Below are 24,051 nucleotides of genomic sequence, written 5' to 3' on the forward strand. Positions count from 1 at the left end.
TCACCATCATTATTACTATTACTACTTCTACTATTACTACTGCTACTACTGCTATTACTACTGCTACTATTACTAGTACTACGACCACCACTACTACTACTACTACTACTACTACTGCTATCACCACCACCACTACTACTACTGCTACAACCACCACTACTACTACTACTATCACTACTACTTCTACTACTACTACTACCACTAATACTCCTCCTACTACTACTACTACTATTTTATTGTTGTTTATGTTATGTTATCATCATCATCATTATTATAATTACAATCATTACTATTATTTCAGTGTCCTTCACCCCTGATGCTGATTCCACATCTCTGCTACACCTGAGCGTCCAGGTCTGTGACGAGATCCCGACGTACCATAGAGAATGGTAATGGTGTTCTTCACTCTTGTAATGTAGTAGACAACATCCATCCCACACTCAATTGGTCCACAACTTTGAGGGGTCGAGGCATAAGCATACTAGACGGGGGAGGGGGGGGGGGAGCTAGTGGGGAGGGGGCAACAGCTCCACTAGTGCTGGAGCAAATTCTCAAATTCGGGTTAAAACGATAGAGATATTTGGCAAAATGTCCTAAACTGAGGCCTTTTTACTGTGAATTTTCATCATTCTACCCGCAAAATGAGTTGTAATTCACGTAGAAATGTGTAATGATTCGTTTGCATCCCTCTATAGCTCACCGGCCTCGGTGGTGTCGTGTTTAGGCCATCGGTCAACAGGCTGGTAGGTATTGGGTTCGGATCCCAGTCGAGGCATGGGATTTTTAATCCAGATACCGACTCCAAACCCTTAGTGAGTGCTCCTCAAGGCTCAATGGGTAGGTGTAAACCACTTGCACCGACCAGTGATCCATAACTGGTTCAACAAAGGCCATGGTTTGTGCTATCCTGCCTGTGGGACGCGCAAATAAAAGATCCCTTGCTGCTAATCAGAAGAGTAGCCCATGAAGTGGCGACAGCGGGATTCCTCTCAAAATCTGTGTGGTCCTTAACCATATGTCTGACGCCATATAACCGTAAATAAAATGTGTTGAGTGCGTCGTTAAATAAAACATTTCTTTCTTTCACTCTATAGCTGATGGGTCGGGACGTAGCCCGGTGGTAAAGCGTTCGCTTGATGCGCGGTCGGTCTGGGATCGATCCCCGTCGGTGGATCCATTGGGCTATTTCTTGTTCCGGCCAGTGCTCCACAACTGTTGTAACAAAGGCCGTGGTATGTACTGTCCTGTCTGTGGGATGGTGCATATAAAAGATCCCTTGCTGCTAATCGTAAAGAAGTTTTCTCTTTCAATACCATATCATCGACGCCATATAACCGTAAATAAAATGTGTTGAGTGCGTCGTTAAATAAAACATTTCCTTCCTTCCCTATATAGCTGTTTCGCCGTAATGCTAATAGGAAAAGAAACGTTATCCAGATTCGGGCATTTTCGTTTAATTCGGGAAAAAACCAGTCTCCCCTACCAGATGGAAGCCCGTATGCCTATGGGTAGGGGCAACGTTTTCTAATTTCCGTAACTTATGAACTAAAATAAAATTATTTAAATGGACCAATTCGTTAGTTAACTTGCTAATGTCTGGGATTATTATCATAGAAAATCTGAGATGACGACCAAAAGTAAAACTTTTTTTGTTTAACAACATCAGCAGAGCAAATTAATCATCGACTACTGAATGTCAAACATTTGGTAATTTCCACATATAGTCTTAGAGAGGAAGCCCGCTTCATTTTTCTATTAGTAGCAAGGTGTCTTTTATATGCACCATCCCACAGACAGGATAGCACATACCACGGCCTTTGATATACCATTCGTGGTACACTGGCTGGAACGAGAAATAACAGATGGTGATCAATGCTAACACCAGTTTATGTTTCCTTGCTTCCCTTTAAAAAAAAAAAAAGCTACTAATTTGGTATATAGCCATATTAAAAAATAATAATAATTAAAACACCGGTGAAGAGGGTTCAATGAATATAATTATGCCTAAGAGAATATTTTATTACCCATATGGTTAAAAATATCTTGGTACATATCAAAGTGATATGTCCCACTAGAATGCCAAGTGGGACGTAACACGTTTGACGTCACACGATGACGACATCGATTGGCGCACTACAAGCTTACATTTGTAGCACCCTAGTTCCATCCAGCGAAAATAAATTATAATTTGCTTAATCTACAAACCTGTATCACACTTAGATCACGTTTTTATCAAATGGAGTGAAAAAGCAGGTTTTATATCGATAAATACCATGGGAATCCCCATGTCCCAATTGTTTGAAATAATTTTGAAAGTTAGTATTCTGATGTCACCGGTAGATGTCGCTCGAAGCACAACAATGCCTACGTCACGACAAATTTCACAGAGTGCGCACAGACTTGGGGTGCGTTCTTTTCACCTCTCCTGGACATGTTCCAACTGTTCTGTCCTGGTTGTATCCCCTCTCTAGATATCGTAAGACTTAGAAAAATTATGTGTTTTAAGGGTTTGTAATGTTTTGTATTGAGACACTTACTTGTCTGAACTTTATTGTTACTGAAAATGTTCACGAACTGTGAAGAAAAATCTCACAAATGAACAACAACAAATCGGATGTTGATTGCGTGAACCGTGCACGAGAAAACAAACCGAACCAAAATGATAACGGTCACGTGGTATACCAACAACTGTGACGTTTACACAGGAAGATTCCCTCTAAAAATAGATTGGACCTCGCTTGCTTAACGGTTTTTTCTCGATAGCACGTCTTGTGAAAAAATGCAAAAAATGCATTTCGTGGTTTTACAATCAGGATTACCAAAAAGCACTTCAGGTGAATGGAAATGTGTATTCTAAATAATAAAATGTAAATAAAGTGCAATTTTATTTGTGAAAAATGGGGTTTAATAGCGAAAAACAACGCCGTAATGGTTAACAAATAACTGTAACTAGGGTGTGTCCCTTTAACGGTTTTTTCTCGATAGCACGTCTTCTGAAAAAATGCAAAAAATGCATTTCGTGGTTTTACAAACATCAGGATTACCAAAAAGCACTTCAGGTGAATGGAAATGTGTATTCTAAATAATAAAATGTAAGTAAAGTGCAATTTTATTTGTGAAAAATGGGGTTTAATAGCGAAAAACAACGCCGTAATGGTTAACAAATAACTGTAACTAGGGTGTGTCCCTTTAACGGTTTTTTCTCGATAGCACGTCTTCTGAAAAAATGCAAAAAATGCATTTCGTGGTTTTACAAACATCAGGATTACCAAAAAGCACTTCAGGTGAATGGAAATGTGTATTCTAAATAATAAAATGTAAGTAAAGTGCAATTTTATTTGTGAAAAATGGGGTTTAATAGCGAAAAACAACGCCGTAATGGTTAACAAATAACTGTAACTAGGGTGTGTCCCTTTAACGGTTTTTTCTCGATAGCACGTCTTCTGAAAAAATGCAAAAAATGCATTTCGTGGTTTTACAAACATCAGGATTACCAAAAAGCACTTCAGGTGAATGGAAATGTGTATTCTAAATAATAAAATGTAAGTAAAGTGCAATTTTATTTGTGAAAAATGGGGTTTAATAGCGAAAAACAACGCCGTAATGGTTAACAAATAACTGTAACTAGGGTGTGTCCCTTTAAGATCGATTATGGGTAATAAATAGGATATTAAACTCGCTATCATTTCGTATCATGTTTATGTGCCTCGTGAAATAATTTTCATTGTCACTCGCTAAAACTCTTGACAACTGAAAATTATTTCACTCGGGACATAAACATAATACGAAATGAAAGCTCGTTTAATATCCTATAAATATTCATTAAATGTTGTGTTGATAGTCTAACCAGTCTAATAACTATCCAGTTTGGAGTTGAAATAACTTCTAACCAACTGTGGACGTCTTTATTAAAGGGAAATTTTCTATTTATTATCTCTAGTCCTATCAACGTCATCGATTTCAGAGCATGGCTGCAATTACTGTAGTTCATTACAAATACAGACTGTTTACTTCAAACATCGGTCGATCAAAGAATTACTCACTAGTTGCTGGTTGTTTATTCATTCTGGTATTAATAAGAAATTATTAGAAGTCTATTATTTTGTTATATATCAATCCACAAAAGCAACAATACCGGCCTCGGTGGCGTCGTGGTTAGGCCATCGGTCTACAGGCTGGTAGGTACTGGGTTCGGATCCCAGTCGAGGCATGATATCGACTCCAAACCTTGAGTAAGTGCTGCGCAAGACTCAGTGGGTAGGTGTAAACTACTTGCACCGACCAGTGATCCATAACTGGTTCAACAAAGGCCATGGTTTGTGCTATCCTGCCTGTGGGAAGCGCAAATAAAAGATCCATTGCTGCCTGTTGTAAAAGAGTATCCTATGTGATAATCACTCAAATGCTGATGTTGTCATTAGTAATAATATATTTTCCCAAAATGCTGTGACAAATGCTGACAACCATCCTGATATTTTTAGAAATATAATTACTCCAGTTATAAACTGTGTAACACCTGGTAATAATCATTTCAGTGATGATGTTATTAGTAACAATATTTTTTTTCAAAATATGAGCTGTATATCACTCGATGATAACCACCCCAGTGATATTTTGAGAAATGTACATACCCCTGTTATGGATCCTGTAACACAAGATGACAATCATCCCGGTGATATTTTGAGAAATGTAAATAATCATGTTATGGTCCCTGTAACACAAGGTGACAATCATCCCGGTGATATTTTGAGAAATGTAAATAATCATGTTATGGTCCCTGTAACACAAGGTGACAATCATCCCGGTGATATTTTGAGAAATGTAAATAATCATGTTATGGTTCCTGTAACACAAGGTGACAATCATCCCTGTGATATTTTGAGAAATGTAAATAATCATGTTATGGTCCCTGTAACACAAGGTGACAATCATCCCGGTGATATTTTGAGAAATGTAAATAATCATGTTATGGTCCCTGTAACACAAGGTGACAATCATCCCGGTGATATTTTGAGAAATGTAAATAATCATGTTATGATTCCTGTCACAGATGGTGACGATCATCCCAGTGATATATTTAGTTATGCATTTACCCCTGTTATGAACTGTGTACCACATAATAATAACCACCCTGGTGATGATGATAATATTAGTAAAAATCTATTTTCTTCAAATATGGACTGTATAACACTTGATGATAACCACCCCAATGATTGTTTTAGAAATGTACATACTCCAGTTATGAATTCTGTAACATATGTTGATGCTATTTATAGAAATGTACTCACTCCAGTTATGAACTGTGTAACACATGGTGATAATCATTCCAGTGATGATGTTATTACTAGTAACAACCTACCCTTTCCAAGTGTAAACTGTATATCACATGATGAAAACTACCCCAGGGATATTTTGAGAAATGTACATACCCCAGTTATGAATTCTTTAACACATACTGATAATCATTCTAGTGATGATGTTATTACTAGTAACAACCTACCCTTTCCAAGTGACCGGTCTCGGTGGCGTCGTGGTTAGGCCATCGGTCTACAGGCTGGTAGGTACTGGGTTCGGATCCCAGTCAAGGCATGGGATTTTTAATCCAGATACCGACTCCAAACCCTGAGCAAGGCTCAATGGGTAGGTGTAAACCACTTGCACCGATCAGTGATCCATAACTGGTTCAACAAAGGCCATGGTTTGTGCTATCCTGCCTGTGGGAAGCGCAAATAAAAGATCCCTTGCTGCCAATCGGAAGAGTAGCCCATGTAGTGGCGACAGCGGGTTTCCTCTCAAAATCTGTGTGGTCCTTAACCATATGTCTGACGCCATATAACCGTAAATAAAATGTGTTGAGTGCGTCGTTAAATAAAACACTTCTTTCTTTCTTTTTTCCAAGTGTTAACTGTATATCACATGATGACAAACATCCCAATGATACTTTTAGAAATGCAATTATCCCGGTTATGAACTGTGTACCACATGACAATAACTTTTCTAGTGATGATGTTATTAGTAATGATATATCTTCTTCAAGTATGAAAAATGTGATACATGTTGAGCACTTTTGCAGAGATGTTCCCAAAAATGTACTTACCTCATTTATCAACTCTGTAACACCTACTGACAACCATGCTTGTGATATTATTAACAATATTTCAAATAATAACTCTGGTATACTAAATGACAACCATCCTAACAAATCTGCAAATGTATCTTTCTCAAATATGAACATTGTATCACATACTGACAACCCACCCATTGGTGTTATTGACAATGTGTCTACTAATACCGATAAACCAGATAGAAATACAATAAATAAAGACCAGCAAAAGAAATTAATTAATATGGAATCTATACATTTTCTTAGTTTAAATGTATGTGGGCTCAGAAGCAAATTATTGATACCTGAATTTGTTGAAAATATCATCAAATATGATATTTTGTGCTTTACTGAACCAAAATGGATGAATCGGATAAACTTTCAATTCTTCTACCTGGTTATACCTTTTACCTGAATAACCGCCAAAATAAACTACGTCCCTCTGGTGGCATAGCTATTGGTATCAAAGATGAGTTGGTCACCAGTCTCGATATTGATGTTACCCACAAATCAGAATTTGTATCTTGGCTCCAAATCCCAGGTGAGAATATAGGCCTACATGAAAAATTGCTGATTGGTATACTTTATATTCCCCCAATAAATTCCCCTTATTACAAGGAAATTACATTTACTATTATTGAAAATGAAATAAATCAGCACACAAAATTAGGAAGTCCATTGATGTTACTTGGTGATTTTAATGCAAGAACAAAATGCCTGCCAGACTATATCACACTTGAGGAAGAAGCTGATCTCCCCTATAACATAGATATTGACATAATAGATTTTTTTAATGATATAACTAAACTAGAATCATGTAATGTCCCAAAAGATAGAGTAAGTCAAGATACAGGGAGAATAAATAGTCATGGCACACAGCTTCTAAACCTGTGTAAAACACATAACCTATACATAGCTAATGGTAGAATAGGTAATGATAAATATATTGGAAAACTAACATGCAAAGACAGTAGTGTCGTTGATTATGTTATTGGTAGCCACCAGATTTTTAACATAATAAATAATTTTCAGGTCTGTAATTTTGACCCACTTTTCTCAGATGCACTGCGCTTTGACCTTCAATATTAATTCATATCACTATCAAGCTCTCACATTAACAGAAGAAATTAATAAAAATAGACATAACACTGTAGATTCAAGAAACATAAAAATCCGTAAATGGATACTTGACAAAAGACAGCAGTTCGTCAATAAATTTGACCAAAAGTCACTTGATAGTATCTCCAGCATTTTGTGTAACGACACGAACGATGCACACACACGTGTCTACAAAGCGATTGAGGTCATGCAAAATCTATTTATAGACTCTGCAATGTTAACATTCGGCCGCGTGCCAAACGGTGCTCGTGCACGGACTAAATTTAAAACCAAGCGACCTCTATTTGGCACGTGTCTTGTCTCTAGAAAAAAATACCACGCGGCAAAGAAAACATATTCAGTATATAAAAGTGCAGAAAACAAACAGAGATTAATTAACGCAAGCAGATCATATTAGAAATGTTTATTTAAAGAAAATGCAGCTCATAAATATAAAGCAGAAAAACAAATGCGCGATCTGAAATTAAATGACCCAAAATCTTTTTATAAATTATTAAAACCAATAACTGAATAATGATTTCCCATCACTAAACGAACGTAGCAACTTTTTTGAAAAAGCAAATGAAGGAGATCCTATGGATAATGATATAAATCAATATACAGATTTTGAAACTTTCGAATTAGATAATGACGCTCTAGATAAACCGATTGAAGAAAGAGAAGTTACAAATGCAATAAAACAACTTAAAAATGGAAAAGCTTCCGGAATTGATAATATTACAAATGAGTACATTAAATCTACTGCGGACAAAATGTTGCCAATATACACAAAACTATTCAATATGTTATGCTAGATAACAGTATTTTCCCAAATGAATGGCTGATAGGAATGATTAAGCCAATCTTTAAAAATAAAGGAAGCCGTTCTATGCCAGAAAATTATAGACCAATAACCTTATTATGCTGTAGCTCAAAACTATTTACAACGATCCTAAATAAACGACTAAATGACTACCTTGAAGAAAATAATATCTTAACTGAAGCCCAGACTGCCTTTCAAAAAGGCTACTCCACAACCGACCATCTGTTTAATATATATTCTTTAATCGAAATTTTAAAAAGAAGAAACAAGAAATTATTCTGTGCGTTTATTGATTTCCAAAAGGCATTTGATACGATATCAAGAAGCTTCCTTTGGCAAAATTTATTAAACAATAACATAAACGGCAAATTCCTTAGAATTATCCAAAAAATGTATCAAGGTATAAAATCCTGTATCAGTTTAAATAACGAATGCTCACAATTATTTTCTTGCAATACCGGAGTCCGCCAAGGTGAAAATTTGTCACCTGTCCTATTTTCACTTTATTTAAATGACTTAGAAAACCACCTACTAAATTCTAACTGCTCGGGGGTAGCCACCGCTATAGATGACCACGATTGCTTTCTAGACATCGGTATCCACTTACTTTGTCTCCTATATGCCGACGATACTGCACTACTAGCAACCAATGCTCACGATTTGCAAAAAAATCTAAATGTCTTTTTGGAATACTGCAAAAAATGGAAACTTAAAGTAAACAGTGAAAAAACTAAAATAATAATATTTAATGGAAATGCAAATGACTATAAGAAAAAGTTTACTCTCGGAGATAAGTCTCTTCAAAATGTTAAAGAATACAAATATTTAGGTTTAACGTTCACTAAACAAAACAAATTTAAAATAACAAAACAATGTTTAATTCAGCGTGCAACTAAAGCAATATATTTTGTTTTATCTAAAGCCAAGGATAATAATTTTCCAATTGATTGCAAGCTTAAATTATTTGATTCAATGGTCCTCCCAATACTTTTGTATGGCTGTGAAATCTGGGGATACGAAAATGTAGACATAATAGAAAATATTCATATAAATTTTCTTATACGATTATTGCCAGTAAAAAAGGGTACGTCTATTTTTATGTTATATGGGGAACTTGGTAGAACGCCACTAAAACTAGTTATAGATCAAAGAATTATAGGATTTTGGGCACGTATAGTTAAAGGTAAATCTACAAAAATCTCTAATTTAATTCTTAATTATATCATATAATACTCTGTTGCAAACGGGCACAGCTATAACTGGCTAGAAAATTTAATACATCTGTTAAATAACCTATGCATGTCCGATATTTGTATGTCAAAAAATTTCCCATCCGTAAAAAATACTAACTGAACATGTTAAACGAAGGCAACTAGACCAGTACCTACAAACATGGCATAACAACATCGAGTCTACATCCAAAGGCAAAACATATTCTATTTTTAAACAAACTTTAATTTTGGAAAAATACTTTATTAAATTACCCGAACAATTGTGAACCAACCTTCTGAAATTCAGAACATGTAATCATTATTTACCCATAGAAACAGGACGCTGGAATAGCATCCCAGTCGAAAATAGATTATGTACATTGTGCGAAGAAAATGATATTGGAGATGAATATCACTACTTATTTAAATGTAATTATTTTATGAATACACGCAAAAGGTTTATAAAGCCATATTATTATTAAAAAAAACTAGCACTCTTAAATTCAAAGAACTGTTTAATTGTAATAAAATAAGCACTCTCCGTAAATTGTCAAAATTAATCTCTGAAATTACAAGTAAATTTAGTAAACAATAGATAAACATCTTCGATATCATTTTATACTTTTAAAAGTACTGACGTATAAATATTTATCTGTTTTATTTAAATGTTCTGTCACCATGTGTCTTCTTTTTAAAATGTGTATAAAGCTATTTTGAATTATGTCTGTATATATTCTATGAAGAACTCCTGTTGTCATCTTGTCACTGTAAATAACTATTGTAAAATATGTCCTCATATGCTGTCGTTTGACGGCCTGAGTGAATCGAAATAAAGTTTAAAGTTTGACAGCGGGTTTCCTCTAACAGTGTCAGAATGACCATATGTTTGACGTCCAATAGCCGATGATAAGATAAAAAATCAATGTGCTCTAGTGGCGTCGTTAAATAAAACAAACCTTACAAAAGCAACAGAAATGGTATGTTCTTTTTTTACAATTTTGTTATAAGAATGTTTCTACATTTACACCGCTTATGTGACAACGAAAGAAAGAAATTGTTTATTTAACGACGCACTTGACACATTGTATTTACGGTTATATGGCGTCAGACATATGGTTTAGGACCACATAGATATTGAGAGAGGAAACCCGCTATCGCCACTTCATGGGCTACTCTTTTCGATTAGATCTTTTATATGCACCATCCCAAAGACAGGGTAGTACATGCCACGGCCTTTGATATACCAGTCGTCGTGCACTGGCTGGAACGAGAAATAGCTGCCTACCTACCTCCCCCAGTTGTTGTCAACTGACGTTGTGGCGGTGGTGGGAAAAGTCATTTAAAGAGTACAGGGATATGCCCCCTAAAATATTTGTTGTGCTTGAAGGTAGTACTAAACCAAATAACGTCCAGCTAAGTCAAAGTTGGAAGTGCACCGAACTTTTGATAGAGAATTGAACACCACAAGTCCTGTGATTGGTGATAAATGTGAGTGTGTAGGTTGTAAAAGAAAATAGTTTCATCTGGGCAAAAAATGTATGCAATTTTATTTCATCTAGTACCACTGTGCCAAGTAGCCTTGTGCTTGGAACATGTTTGGGGTACCTGTAAAAAACAAAATCAAATACTTTGTGCGGAACTAGGGTAGTCATAGATGTTACCCGTTATCTCAGAAATGAGCAGCTTGACCCCCATTTTTTTCTGATTCATTTTTAGGTTGATGGGTGGTAGTATTTATATCCGTGGCGTTTATGTCGATTGATACGCTGTAGGTTGGATTTTTAGCCACATGTTACTATTGTCCTCTATGGTGATTTCCTAGCATTTGAAGTACGAAATAATTGGAGGGTTTATGACAATTTTTGATATGGATAAAAAGTCCTCAAGTAGGGAGAGGGCGCCACGGGCATTCCCTTTGATCTTAATGAGGTTTTTTTTTTAAATACGGTTAAAGCTGTCAGGTAGTTGACTGTTTCTTGATATTTTTCAGCCTTACTTTGATGTTCAAGTAAGACATACTTTTGCCAGAGCAGGTAATGTGAAAGTAATTGGTTCATTGTGAAATCATCAATTTGATTATGACTATAGTCACATATAGGTGGGCGAACGCTCGCGATATATACGCATATACTTGTGTGTGTGTGTGTGTGTGTGTGTGTGTGTGTGTGTGTGTGTGTGTGTGTGTGTGTGTGTGTAATAGACTGTCACGGGGATTCTATCATTCCCGTAACTGAATAAAACACGATTATCAAAATATCTCTCCTAACTATATATCTATTAGATCTCTCTGTAACAGGCTGTTAAACCCTAGTATGGCTCGTCTCTAGGTATGATCAGAGATACGATCTTATATAAAGTATATATTATTATAGCACGTTTAGCTCACTAGAAACACAACAAAACACAATACACTTTGGAATCTGTATTAATCTACGCTGACAAATGTACAGCCGTAGTAGTTAATTAATAACAGCAATAATAACAACCCAGAACTGATCACTTAATTAGTTAATCTCTAGGTGTCTAGTTACACAATATGCGAATCACTTCACCGTTACACCACACCCACACGTGTGATAATTGAGAAACGCTTCCAGGAGAAGTTAATTCATAAAGGAATTACAACACCATTCCTAACTGGTTAATTTTTAATTAACCCTTACTACTCGTTCAGTAACGTGTGATAATTTAGGAACGCTTCCAGGGAAACTTAATTAATAAAGGAATTACAGCTCTATTCCTAACGGGTTAATTTTTAATTAACCCTTAACTACTCTTTCAGTAATCTTGTAACACAGAATTAATACTGGTACCTATCACAATAAAGACAATAACCTACAGTTTACCTAGGTCCACTAGGATGACTGGTTAAGCTTTATATTACCAAATACTCATATAATGTTAGAACAAAAAGTCTACGATTTACTTCGTCAGATGACCGAAGACACTGTCTAAAGAATATTGGTATAATACAGTATCAAAATATTTAAAGTCACATCAATCACATCAAGGTTATACACAGAGCAGAAATGATATTTACCAAAGTCCAAACGGACTAACGTTCCCGGGAAGCTTCCTTTTCGTTTTTTCTCGATATCTCTAAAAACTAGCTATTTATTATAAAATCAGAATTGGCCTGGGGGTACAAGGCGGTACCTCCCCCTATCATCTGATATTTCACCTCTACTAGCGTCGGTATATTTCTCTCTGATCGTCAGACTTACTGACGCCATCGTCGCCAAATCACGGTTGTAAAAACCGCACTCGCAGAGGTATTACGTAACTACTCGCCACATGGCCTCCACAGCTGGACTAAGTGCATATTGGAATGCCCGATCGCGCGAAGTATTACGTAACAATTTGCCCAGCTAGCTAAGTGCAATTAAACTGCACACGGCCCTCTAACACAATTAAAATCGCCACAGGCGAAAACAAATTTAAGAGCATGTTCCGTCACACACCCCCACCTCAAAAAGGATATTTCCTCTACTCTAGGAATAGGGAAATATACTACATTAAAACAAAAAGGTGCGTTAACCGACGCATACGGGCATTTATAACACATGTAATAATAAGGTGACTACCAGTAATCACACTGAGTCTCTAAGTCCCTGGTATACAAATAAAATATATCAAAACAAAACAGAAATCAGGAATGTCAACACATTATCATAACGTTCAACTTCGGGACAGGGCATCAGCGGTTACATTGGATGTGCCCTTGATATGTCCAATGGTAATTGGGTATTCTTGCAGAGGAAGACTCCATCTCAAAACTCTCTGGTTGGAGGCTTTCATTAGGATGGTCCAGTCCGTCTTCGTCTTCTTGGAACAGCACAGCTCCAGCACCCACGTCACTGGCACCCACAGCTAGCTTGAACGGCATTCGGTAGTCTGGTGCTGCCATCACGGGAGACGAGTAGCGCATCTGCTTGATACGGTTGAATGACTTCTCGCATTCACCTGACCAATGGAACTTCGTTTCCTTCTTTTTCAGCGTCGCACGTTTTCCCGGTTTTCTCCGATAGGCATGATGTCGAATCGGTGTAGCGTTGGGTTCCAAGCGCACATCTTGGCTTAAGGTATTGGTAACCGTTGGAAGGTTCTGACAAATGGAAACATTGTCTTGTTTCAACGTAGTCAACTTTGCTCGCTGGGGGTTCAAGTCTGCTAGAATCTGGCCGTTGGCCAACTTGACCTCTGCAGTCTTGACGTCATCACAGGAAATTGATTGTCTCTCAATTTGGACCGGTCTCTCTGGAACTATCGGCAGTCTGTCAAAATAACCTTTTAGCAAATTGATGTGACAATACCTACTTTTCCTAACCCTATCAGGAGTGTTTATCACATACCCTGTCTCATTAACCCGTTTGTGCACAACATAGGGCCCGAAATACCTGTTCTGCACAGAACCCCGTTTAATGGGAAGGTACAGCAGCACCTTATCCCCTGGTTTAAATTCCCGACTCTTAGCCTTCCTATCAAACACTGATTTTATTTTGCTCTGAGCATGGCTCAGTTGCTTCCTAGCTAGTTCGGTCGCCGGCAACCTCCTATCCCTAACTCTTTTATTCATCAATACTCTCTCAGTTAACAATGTAGTGCGAACTGCCAACAACTTTGGATCAGCCCCCTGCTCTAGAATTAACTCTTGTCTATTACAAGGTAAATCCCCTCTATCAAACACAACTGGTTCAATTCCCCTCTGCGGGAGATCAACAGGTTCCACCACATTTAATTTGTCAGTTGACTTATCTACCATTTTACTGATAACCTCATCCACTCCAATTTCATGACTCACACACGTATCAGACAAATCACAAATATCCTCTAGGTCCCGTGCTAACCTACTGGCTATAGCCCTAGTCTTTACACACGCAGGATAACTAACCTCATCAACCTCACACTCTTTTATGGGTAAAGGGCTGTCTTTCATTAACAATTGGTCACATTTCGGCTGACAACACTGACTAGTCAAATCTTTACCCAACAAAACTCCTATGTTTTCAACAGGCAAGTCCTTCACAACACCCATAACGACTGGTCCCGTCACAAACTTCGAACACAAGAAAACCTTATGTAACCGGACAACCATTTTTTCTCCAGTAACTGAGCTTAAAGCCAAACTTCGTCCTGTATCGGAATTTTCAATACCAGCTAAATACTTTTGCGTTATCAGGTGACTACACCCGGTATCTCTATAGATTGATATTGCCTTAGGACACAACTCTTGTTTCACATCACAAACCATACCAGTGGACACATACGGGTTTACTTTCTCTGCCATGGGACTAACCATTAACTCTCTCGCTAACGGAGCTGACCTCACTAAACCGACCACTTGCGCATTATCGCGTTTCCTTTTAAAACAGTCCCCGATAAGATGGTTATCCTTTTTACAGTAACTGCAATGTGGACGAAAAGTTCGTGCATTGGCTGATAATGCAGGTCTATCCTTACTTTGCCCACCAGGTGCATTCCTTGCCTGACTAGCTGACCAACTAGATGACTCTCCCCGATAGTTACTTTCCCGGGAAAAACCTGGCTGAAATTTCTTCTTATCACCCTGTTGTAAAGAGCTACCCTGTACTGCCTGAGCTTTGTGTATTAACACGTAATCATCTGCCACTATGCCTGCCTCCTCTATCTTTTTGACATCACGATCCTCTAAATGAATACGTAAGCTAACTGGTAATCCATTTTTAATGTCCTGTAAGATCAACAACTCTCGTAACTCGGTATATGACTCTACCTGATGAGACACCACCCATTTATCAAACATCCCTGCCTTCTTAGCCACAAACTCACTATAAGACTGACCCTGCGTTTTTCTCAACTCGCTATACCGTAAACGATAATCCTCAGGTCGTAATTCATAAGCCCTCAACACTGCAGCCTTAACTAGGTCGTATTGACTTGCTCGCTCATCACTCATTGAATTATAAGCTATACTAGCCTTCCCCTTAAACTTAGACACGGCTAACAATGTCCACTTAGACTGCGGCCAATTTAGCTGCTTAGCGGCCCGTTCAAAAAGTTGAAAGAACATGTCTACCTCCTGATCGTCAAATACAGGCACTGATCTATAAGCCTCCGACATGTTAAAACCATTTCCTGCCTCACGTCTAACTTCTTCAGTATTCAACTTTAACTCATGTTCCACTTTTAATTTTTCTAACTGGAATTCTCTATCCCTCTCTTCTCTTTCTCTCTCTCTCTCTCTATCCCTCTCTCTCTCTTCTCTATCCCTATCTCTATCTTCTCTCTCCTTCTCTTCTCTTTCTCTATCTCTATCTTCTTTTTCTCTCTCTCTCTCTCTATCTAATGCACGTTCTTCTCTTTCGTACTCAAGCTTTTTAAAAGCTAACTGTTGTTCCATACTCAAGTCACTTATCTCTATCTCTGGAACAATCTCACTTTCTTCCATAACAGGACTATCACCAAAAACTTCCTGGATAATAATTGTCCTTATATCTCCTAAGGTTTTAGCTGATGTTAAATAAATTTTTCGCTCACCCGCGATTTCAACTAACTCGGCCTTACGTGCTCGCTTAATCTCCACTACACTGAGCGTAGGCCTATCCAGCAAATTCTTATCCATGTTTAGATATGACGCACTTAATATTAATTAATTTTCTAGTGAACAACGTGCTACTTCTGGTTATTTGTAAAAATAATTTATAAAGCCCCCATTTACAAACAATACTTTTTTTAAATATGCATGTCCCGTTTCAGATCCGGGACGAGCGCCCCAATTTTCTACTCCTGTCACGGGGATTCTATAATTCCCGTAACTGAATAAAACACGATTATCAAAATATCTCTCCTAACTGTATATCTATTAGATCTCTCTGTAACAGGCTGTTAAACCCTAGTATGGCTCGTCTCTAGGTATGATCAGAGATACGATCTTATATAAAGTATATATTATTATAGCACGTTTAGCTCACTAGAAACACAACAAAACACAATACACTTTGGAATCTGTATTAATCTACGCTGACAAATGTACAGCCGTAGTAGTTAATTAATAACAGCAATAATAACAACCCAGAACTGATCACTTAATTAGTTAATCTCTAGGTGTCTAGTTACACAATATGCGAATCACTTCACCGTTACACCACACCCACACGTGTGATAATTGAGAAACGCTTCCAGGAGAAGTTAATTCATAAAGGAATTACAACACCATTCCTAACTGGTTAATTTTTAATTAACCCTTACTACTCGTTCAGTAACGTGTGATAATTTAGGAACGCTTTCAGGGGAACTTAATTAATAAAGGAATTACAGCTCTATTCCTAACGGGTTCATTTTTAATTAACCCTTAACTACTCTTTCAGTAATCTTGTAACACAGAATTAATACTGGTACCTATCACAATAAAGACAATAACCTACAGTTTACCTAGGTCCACTAGGATGACTGGTTAAGCTTTATATTACCAAATACTCATATAATGTTAGAACAAAAAGTCTACGATTTACTTCGTCAGATGACCGAAGACACTGTCTAAAGAATATTGGTATAATACAGTATCAAAATATTTAAAGTCACATCAATCACATCAAGGTTATACACAGAGCAGAAATGATATTTACCAAAGTCTAAACGGACTAACGTTCCCGGGAAGCTTCCTTTTCGTTTTTTCTCGATATCTCTAAAAACTAGCTATTTATTATAAAATCAGAATTGGCCTGGGGGTACAAGGCGGTACCTCCCCCTATCATCTGATATTTCACCTCTACTAGCGTCGGTATATTTCTCTCTGATCGTCAGACTTACTGACGCCATCGTCGCCAAATCACGGTTGTAAAAACCGCACTCGCAGAGGTATTGCGTAACTACTCGCCACATGGCCTCCACAGCTGGACTAAGTGCATATTGGAATGCCCGATCGCGCGAAGTATTACGTAACAAGTTGCCCAGCTAGCTAAGTGCAATTAAACTGCACACGGCCCTCTAACACAATTAAAATCGCCACAGGCGAAAACAAATTTAAGAGCATGTTCCGTCACATAGACATAGAGAGAGACACAGAAACAGAGACTGAGACATCGAGAGAGAGAGAGAGAAAGAGAGAGTACACTCATTTAAGTATGTGTGTTTGTGGGAAAGAGACAGACAGACAGACAGAGAGGGGGAGGGATGGAGGAAAAAAACAATAACACACAGACGCACTAACAGAGAAATAAACGAAAACATTATTTCGCCTTCTCATCATCGTAACTTACTATAACTTGCTATAATGGCATTATGCAGGGTTATAGCTGAAGTTGAATTTTGCGATTACGGTTCATGATCTCTCTCTCTCTCTTTAAGGCGTCGTAATTTTTCTCTATATTGTTTGGCTGACTATACCAAATGGATTTTTTTTTTTTAATTCTTATTCTTATTTTAGATCCATATTAAATTCCTAATTTATGTAAATATGCCATGACCTCTACTTAGAAATGACACGAATCATTCTGTGTTTTTATTAGGTCCTGCGGTGGTGAAGACCTACCCGGATGTCTAGGAATGATCAGACCTATCTACGTTTGGGGACAGAATTCTGGACCATGGGTTCTACCAGTGGGTAAGTAAAACAAATTTATAAATTTATATTACTTCAAAATTCAGTAAAACTGACGTCAGTTTAAATTAAAGCAGAGCGGGACGTAGCCCAGTGGTAAAGCGCTCGCCTGATGCACGGTCGGTCTAGGATCGATCGCCGTCGGTGGACCCAGAACAAGCTGTTGTAGCACACGCCTGCCATGCGCGCAGGTGTCCACTTTCGCTGGCTCCACCGTCCTGGACAGGAAACGGTTTGGGGGTGGGTGAGAGAGGAGGTCGTCTGCGCTGGTATCTGCAAGGAAGCACAAACAGCCCGACCAAGCTCGGTAGCGCGCGAGGGTTGGTTTTGGTGCTCTTGAATTTGAAAATGTCCCGTAGGATTAAAACCAATCAGAAAATGTTGCGTAATATTTTTAAAAAGTAATTTTGACGCATAATTTAAAATGGTTCATCAAAATTGAAAATGGAACTAATTGGTTGATTTCACTTAGTTGATCGAAAGGTAGCTCCTGCCGAAAACTCTTTATCTTTATATGGAGATTCAAATCGATACTGGCGCAATATTCTTCTGTGATTTTGGCATAGACGTTGCTTTATCATGCCGGTTATGTCCGAATATTTTAAAATGTGTTATGGTCAACATGTAAATGCCACTTTGATGCATCAGTAACACAAATGAAATGGGATGCAGTACCGTTTGCTGAAAACGCTTGAGGACTACACCTGTAGGTCTACTTTTAACAGGGGCTGCATGTGTTGGCGGTGATTCGTGACTGATTTTTTTTTAAATAACGTAACGTAACGTAACGTAATTATTAATGGAACTGATCATAGTTCTGAGGTACACGTACCTTTTCTGTTACTAAGGTTAAAATAAGCAATTGTTGAACATATTTAAATTATACCTCGGGTAAACTCCTGTTGTGTGCTAGAATTTCATTATCTTGGAGGAAAAAATAGCCTTAATAACAAAAATACAATCTAATAGTCGAAAATTGTGTTTTAAAATATCTTCTTTTTTTAAGTTCCAGAAGCCAGAAAAACGCGTTTTAGGGTTTCAGATATTTAAACATTTCCATGGGAACATGCCCCTGGAACTCCATACAAAGCTCGGGCGCGTCGCGCCATCAAGCAACTACATAGTCAAAGGCCCCATCAAATACCTAGTCGAACCCACCCACTCGAAATGCTGGCTATGGACCTGTAATGCACTTTTAATAGTCGCTGTGTTGATATATAGGTCTATGATATTTTCAATCTAATTAAAATTAGCTCCACTATTACATGTGGATCTAACAGCAGCCAGTTGGAGCTCATGTCCACCAATCAAAACTTGCGAATTATCCTGAGGGTATACGATATGTTTCATGTGAATTACGAATGCCTTATTTAGACCAGTAGAACTAATTTTAATCAGATTGCTAACAACACTGCGTAGTCTCCAATGTCCAGGTAACATTTCGTCTGTAAATAATAATTTAAATTCCATACAAATTCTAAAATTATCGGGCGAGTCTATTTTAGTGGCCGCAGTACAGCGAACCATACCAATACGTACGGGATGGGTTATCAGTCTTCAATTTTACATTAAAAATTATTTATTTATTTATAAAAAAAAAAACCCAACTAAATCAGTCTTCAGTTTTACATTACAAATTATTTATTATAGACAATAAAACATGTTTCAAGGCATTCCTAATTCACACGAAACATGTCGTATACCCTCAGGATAATTCGGATGTGTTCAAATTTTTAAATCACTGGCATGATTCTGCAAGTAAGGTTTTGACTGGTGGACATGAGCTCCAACTGGCTGCTGTTAGATCCACATGTAATAGTGGAGCTAATTTTAATTAGATTGGTGGACATGAGCTCCAACTGGCTGCTGTTAGATCCACATGTAATAGTGGAGCTAATTTTAATTAGATTGGTGGACATGAGCTCCAACTGGCTGCTGTTAGATCCACATGTAATAGTGGAGCTAATTTTAATTAGATTGGTGGACATGAGCTCCAACTGGCTGCTGTTAGATCCACATGTAATAGTGGAGCTAGTTTTAATTAGATTGGTGGACATGAGCTCCAACTGGCTGCTGTTAGATCCACATGTAATAGTGGAGCTAATTTTAATTAGATTGGTGGACATGTGCTCCCAACTGGCTGCTGTTAGATCCACGTGTAATAGTGGAGCTAATTTTAATTAGACTGGTGGACATGAGCTCCAACGGGCTGCTGTTAGATCCACATGTAATAGTGGAGCTAGTTTTAATTAGATTGGTGGACATGAGCTCCAACTGGCTGATGTTAGATCCACATGTAATAGTGGAGCTAATTTTAATTAGATTGGTGGTCATGAGCTCCAACTGGCTGCTGTTAGATCCACATGTAATAGTGGAGCTAATTTTAATTCGATTGTGATATTTTCCTTTTTAGATACTGGTATACCCATTGGCGGAGAGTCGGGCGGCCGATTCCTCGTTCTGCAGGCTCACATCCGGGGACTTGAAAAAGGTAAGGAGCCGTTTAATAATTGACCCCTCCGTATGACGAGTTAACCACGCCCCCCGAGACACGTGATGCAAGGTTAGACAAACATTCAATAATGGCTGCCAATTCGCATAGGTCGATAGCAAAATCAACCGATCTGTCGATTACGTTTTTGCCTTAATTTATTTACAAATATCGTTGTTTAAATAAAAAGCCGACAAGAGGAGACATTCAAGTATTTCACTACAGGGTACATTTACGACGACAACGTGATTTAAATTGACGAAACCATTTTTACTTCAGTAAATTTTATCCAAGCACAAGAACCCGGAAGTGAACGTCGAACCAAACGAACATTTAAAACATCCTATGCTCGTTTTTCAGAACTGATAAATTAAAATGTCTTGTTTGTTTCTTTTTTTTCTTTTTCTTTTTCATCTTAATTTTTGTTGTTGTTGTTGTTGTTGTTGTTGTTCGACTTTTATATTAATGGAATCCCGATATGCCGAGGAACAAGAGAATAGAATGCGCGGCGACGACCCGGCTTCGACCCGTTTAAAACCGTGGCGTCTTTATTTTTGGTCGGGTTGCGTTAAATGTTTTGTTTAAAAAAACAAAAGGGAGGGACGTGAGCAGTAACATTAAAATACAAAGCGTGTGGGAATGCTATCAGTGTACCAAAATTTTATGCACGAAAGGTTACAAAACTATAGCAGGATATAGTCGCCTGTGCCAAAATTATGCAGGCAGTGGTTTAGATTGTGGGATTGCGATATTTATGGGGGTGTATTCTTACATAGCTGCACTGCTTGAATCAACCGATATACGGCACTTGCCCTTTTTATGAAACCAAAGCCATACACGAGAAAAAAAAAAAGAAAAAAAAAATTCACAACTGGCGTAGCCAGAGGGTGGGTTGGTAGGGACCACATCTTTGGCCCTCCAGTTATGTATACTGACATATTGGCCCGTCTCCGTTCTGACAAGATATATTAGGGCTGTTTACGTTTGGGTGCCCCATCCCTTCTTTATAAAATCAGGCTGTCCAGCACACCCTTTTGAAAAAGTTTGACACAATTAGGAATGAAAATATAGAAAATGTAGGACAAAAGTAGGAAAACGTAGAACAAAAGTAGGACTGAAAGAGTACGTAGCGACATTATTCATGCTCGAAACACCGTTTTATGTAGTGCTTAGTGTGTACATGTATTTTGTGTTCTATCAAAAATAATGTGTATCTTATGTAACGGTCACGTTATAGTTATTTCAAATTACTATACACTATATTAATCAGTATACATATTTACATGCATAGGAATGCTGATGCACAGTAAAACAGAGTTAACATGATTAATTTAAGTTTTCCATAATGTATTATAGATTCTGAAGTCATACATACACATTGTACATTATAATCATATTAATCATTGGAAAATATGTTGGCTTTGAGGGTGTAATTTTAATATGTTGAGATTATATGGTGCCACAAATTGGGAGATGTATCTTGCTGCCAAGAAAAAATAAAATAATTCCCGTAACTGATGACTTTTATAATTGTCACGGGGATTCTATAATACCCGTAACTGAATAAAACACGATTGGCCAAATATCTCTCCTAACTGTATATCTATTAGATCTCTCTGTAACGGGCAGTTCAAAACCGCTTTGGCTCGTCTAGGTATGATCAGAGATAAGATCTTATATAAAGTATATATTATTATAGCACGTTTAGTTCACTAGAAAACACAACAAAAACACAATACATTTTGGAATCTGTATTAACCTACGCTGACAAATGTACAGCCGCAGTAGTTAATTAATAACAACAATAATAACAACCCAGAACTGATCACTTAATTAGTTAATCTCTAGGTGTCTAGTTTACACAATATGCTAATCACTTCACCGTGACACAACACCCACACGTGTGATAATTGAGAAACGCTTCTAGGGGAACTTAATTAATAAAGGAATTACAGCTCTATTCCTAACTGGTTAATTTTTAATTAACCCTTACTACTCGTTCCGTAACCTTGTAACACAGAATTAATACTGGTACCTATCACAATAAAGACAATAACCTACAGTTTACCTAGGTCTTCTAGGATGACTGGCTAAGTTTTATATTACCAAATACTCGTATAAATATAGAACAGTAAGACTACGATTTACTTCGTCAGATGACCGAAGACACTGTCTAAAGAATATTGGTATAATACAGTATTAAAATATTTAAAGTCACATCAATCACATCAAGGTTACAACAGAGCAGAAATAATATATTTACAACAGAGCAGAAATAATATATTTACCAAAGTCCAAACGGACAACGTTTCCGGGAAGCCTTCCTTTTTGGTTCTCCCAGTTATCTCTAAACCCTAGCTATTTATTATAAAACAGAATATCGCTTGGGGGTACAAGGCGGTCCTCCCCCTATCAAGTGATATATCCCCAACTCCCAGAGACGCATTTTTCTCTTTGATCGCCAGACTTACTGACGCCATCGTCGCCAAATCACGGTTGTAAAAACCGCACTCGCAGAGGTATTATGTAACTACTCGCCACATGGCCTCCGCACCTGGCTAAGTGTGTACGGTCGCGCGGAAGTATTACGTAACCAAGTGCAGACGACCTTCTAAAACAATTAATATCGCCACAGGCGAAAAGATAATTAAGAGCATGTACCGTCACAATAATATTACAAGGAATATGCACACTTTAACAGCAATTCGTGGCATTTTCAAACAAAAAAGTACGAAAAACTAAGTATTCTGAAGAAAAAGTAGGAAAAATAGGACAAAAACCAAAAAGTACGAAAAAGTAGCTGGACAGTCTGTAACATATTTGCCAATTAAGCCAGTACAACAGTGCTTAAATAAATTATAAACTCATGTGTTGTGGCAACAACTGTTGGGAATCAAACTTGAAGCTTCTGCACCCCCCCCCCCCCCCAATCTCACACAACCCGCCCATTAGTTATCCTACTGTCACACAAAATGTACTCAAAAAGCTTTATCTGTTCTAGAGGCATAGGCAGATAAAAAATAGTAATAAATATTATAAGACAACCCATGCCTACAAAACAATAATAATAATACAAAATAAAAATTTAATTAAAAACATTTATATATATATATATATATATAAAAAGAGAGAGAGAGAGAGAGAGAGAGAGAGAGAGAGAGAGAGAGAGAGAGAGAGAGAGAGAGAGAGAGAGAGAGAGAGAGAGAGAGAGCAGGGTTTCTGCCAGAGGGTAAAATGGGTATGGTGCCATACCCAAATTTTAAAAATTTTTAAGTTAACATTTTGACAAAATTAATGACTCTTATCATTATTGTATGATTTTCTTAAGCCTAACCCTAAATGTAACCCATTTTATTTGTGGAGGAGACCCCCCATAGCCCCTGTTGACTGTGGTTGCATTCAATAACATAGCACTATACACAAAAAATTATTTCTGGCAGAAACACTGTAACTATAAAACTAAAATTATTTCTGGCAGAAACACTATAACATAAAACTAAACCACAGATTGCAGTTCGCACAATTTGTTTAATATTTATTATGAGAATACTTCCTAACATTTTCTTTTTTCTCAAAGACAGGGTCTTTACATATTAATCCCCATGCAATCTGGTACAGGTAAATATATCTATTCAAAAATGTATCTTTCTGTGGCATCCATCTCCAAATCATTATCCTCGAAACTGAGCAATTAAGGATTACCATTTGATGGGTGGTGTCAAACTGAATCCCAAGTCTTGGAAGTCT

At 37.4% G+C, this 24,051-nt stretch overlaps 1 long non-coding RNA gene across 1 annotated transcript; it reads left to right on the forward strand.

The window, feature by feature from the left end:
- Positions 1 to 307: 307 nt before the first annotated feature.
- On the forward strand, positions 308 to 20,291 carry LOC121376862. Its single transcript, XR_005958545.1, has 3 exons — positions 308 to 389; positions 17,722 to 17,816; positions 20,227 to 20,291. It is a non-coding gene; the product is annotated as an uncharacterized LOC121376862 (long non-coding RNA).
- The last annotated feature ends 3,760 nt before the right edge of the window (positions 20,292 to 24,051 follow it).

Source organism: Gigantopelta aegis, chromosome 7, assembly GCF_016097555.1.
Source record: "Gigantopelta aegis isolate Gae_Host chromosome 7, Gae_host_genome, whole genome shotgun sequence".
Taxonomy (NCBI): domain Eukaryota; kingdom Metazoa; phylum Mollusca; class Gastropoda; order Neomphalida; family Peltospiridae; genus Gigantopelta; species Gigantopelta aegis.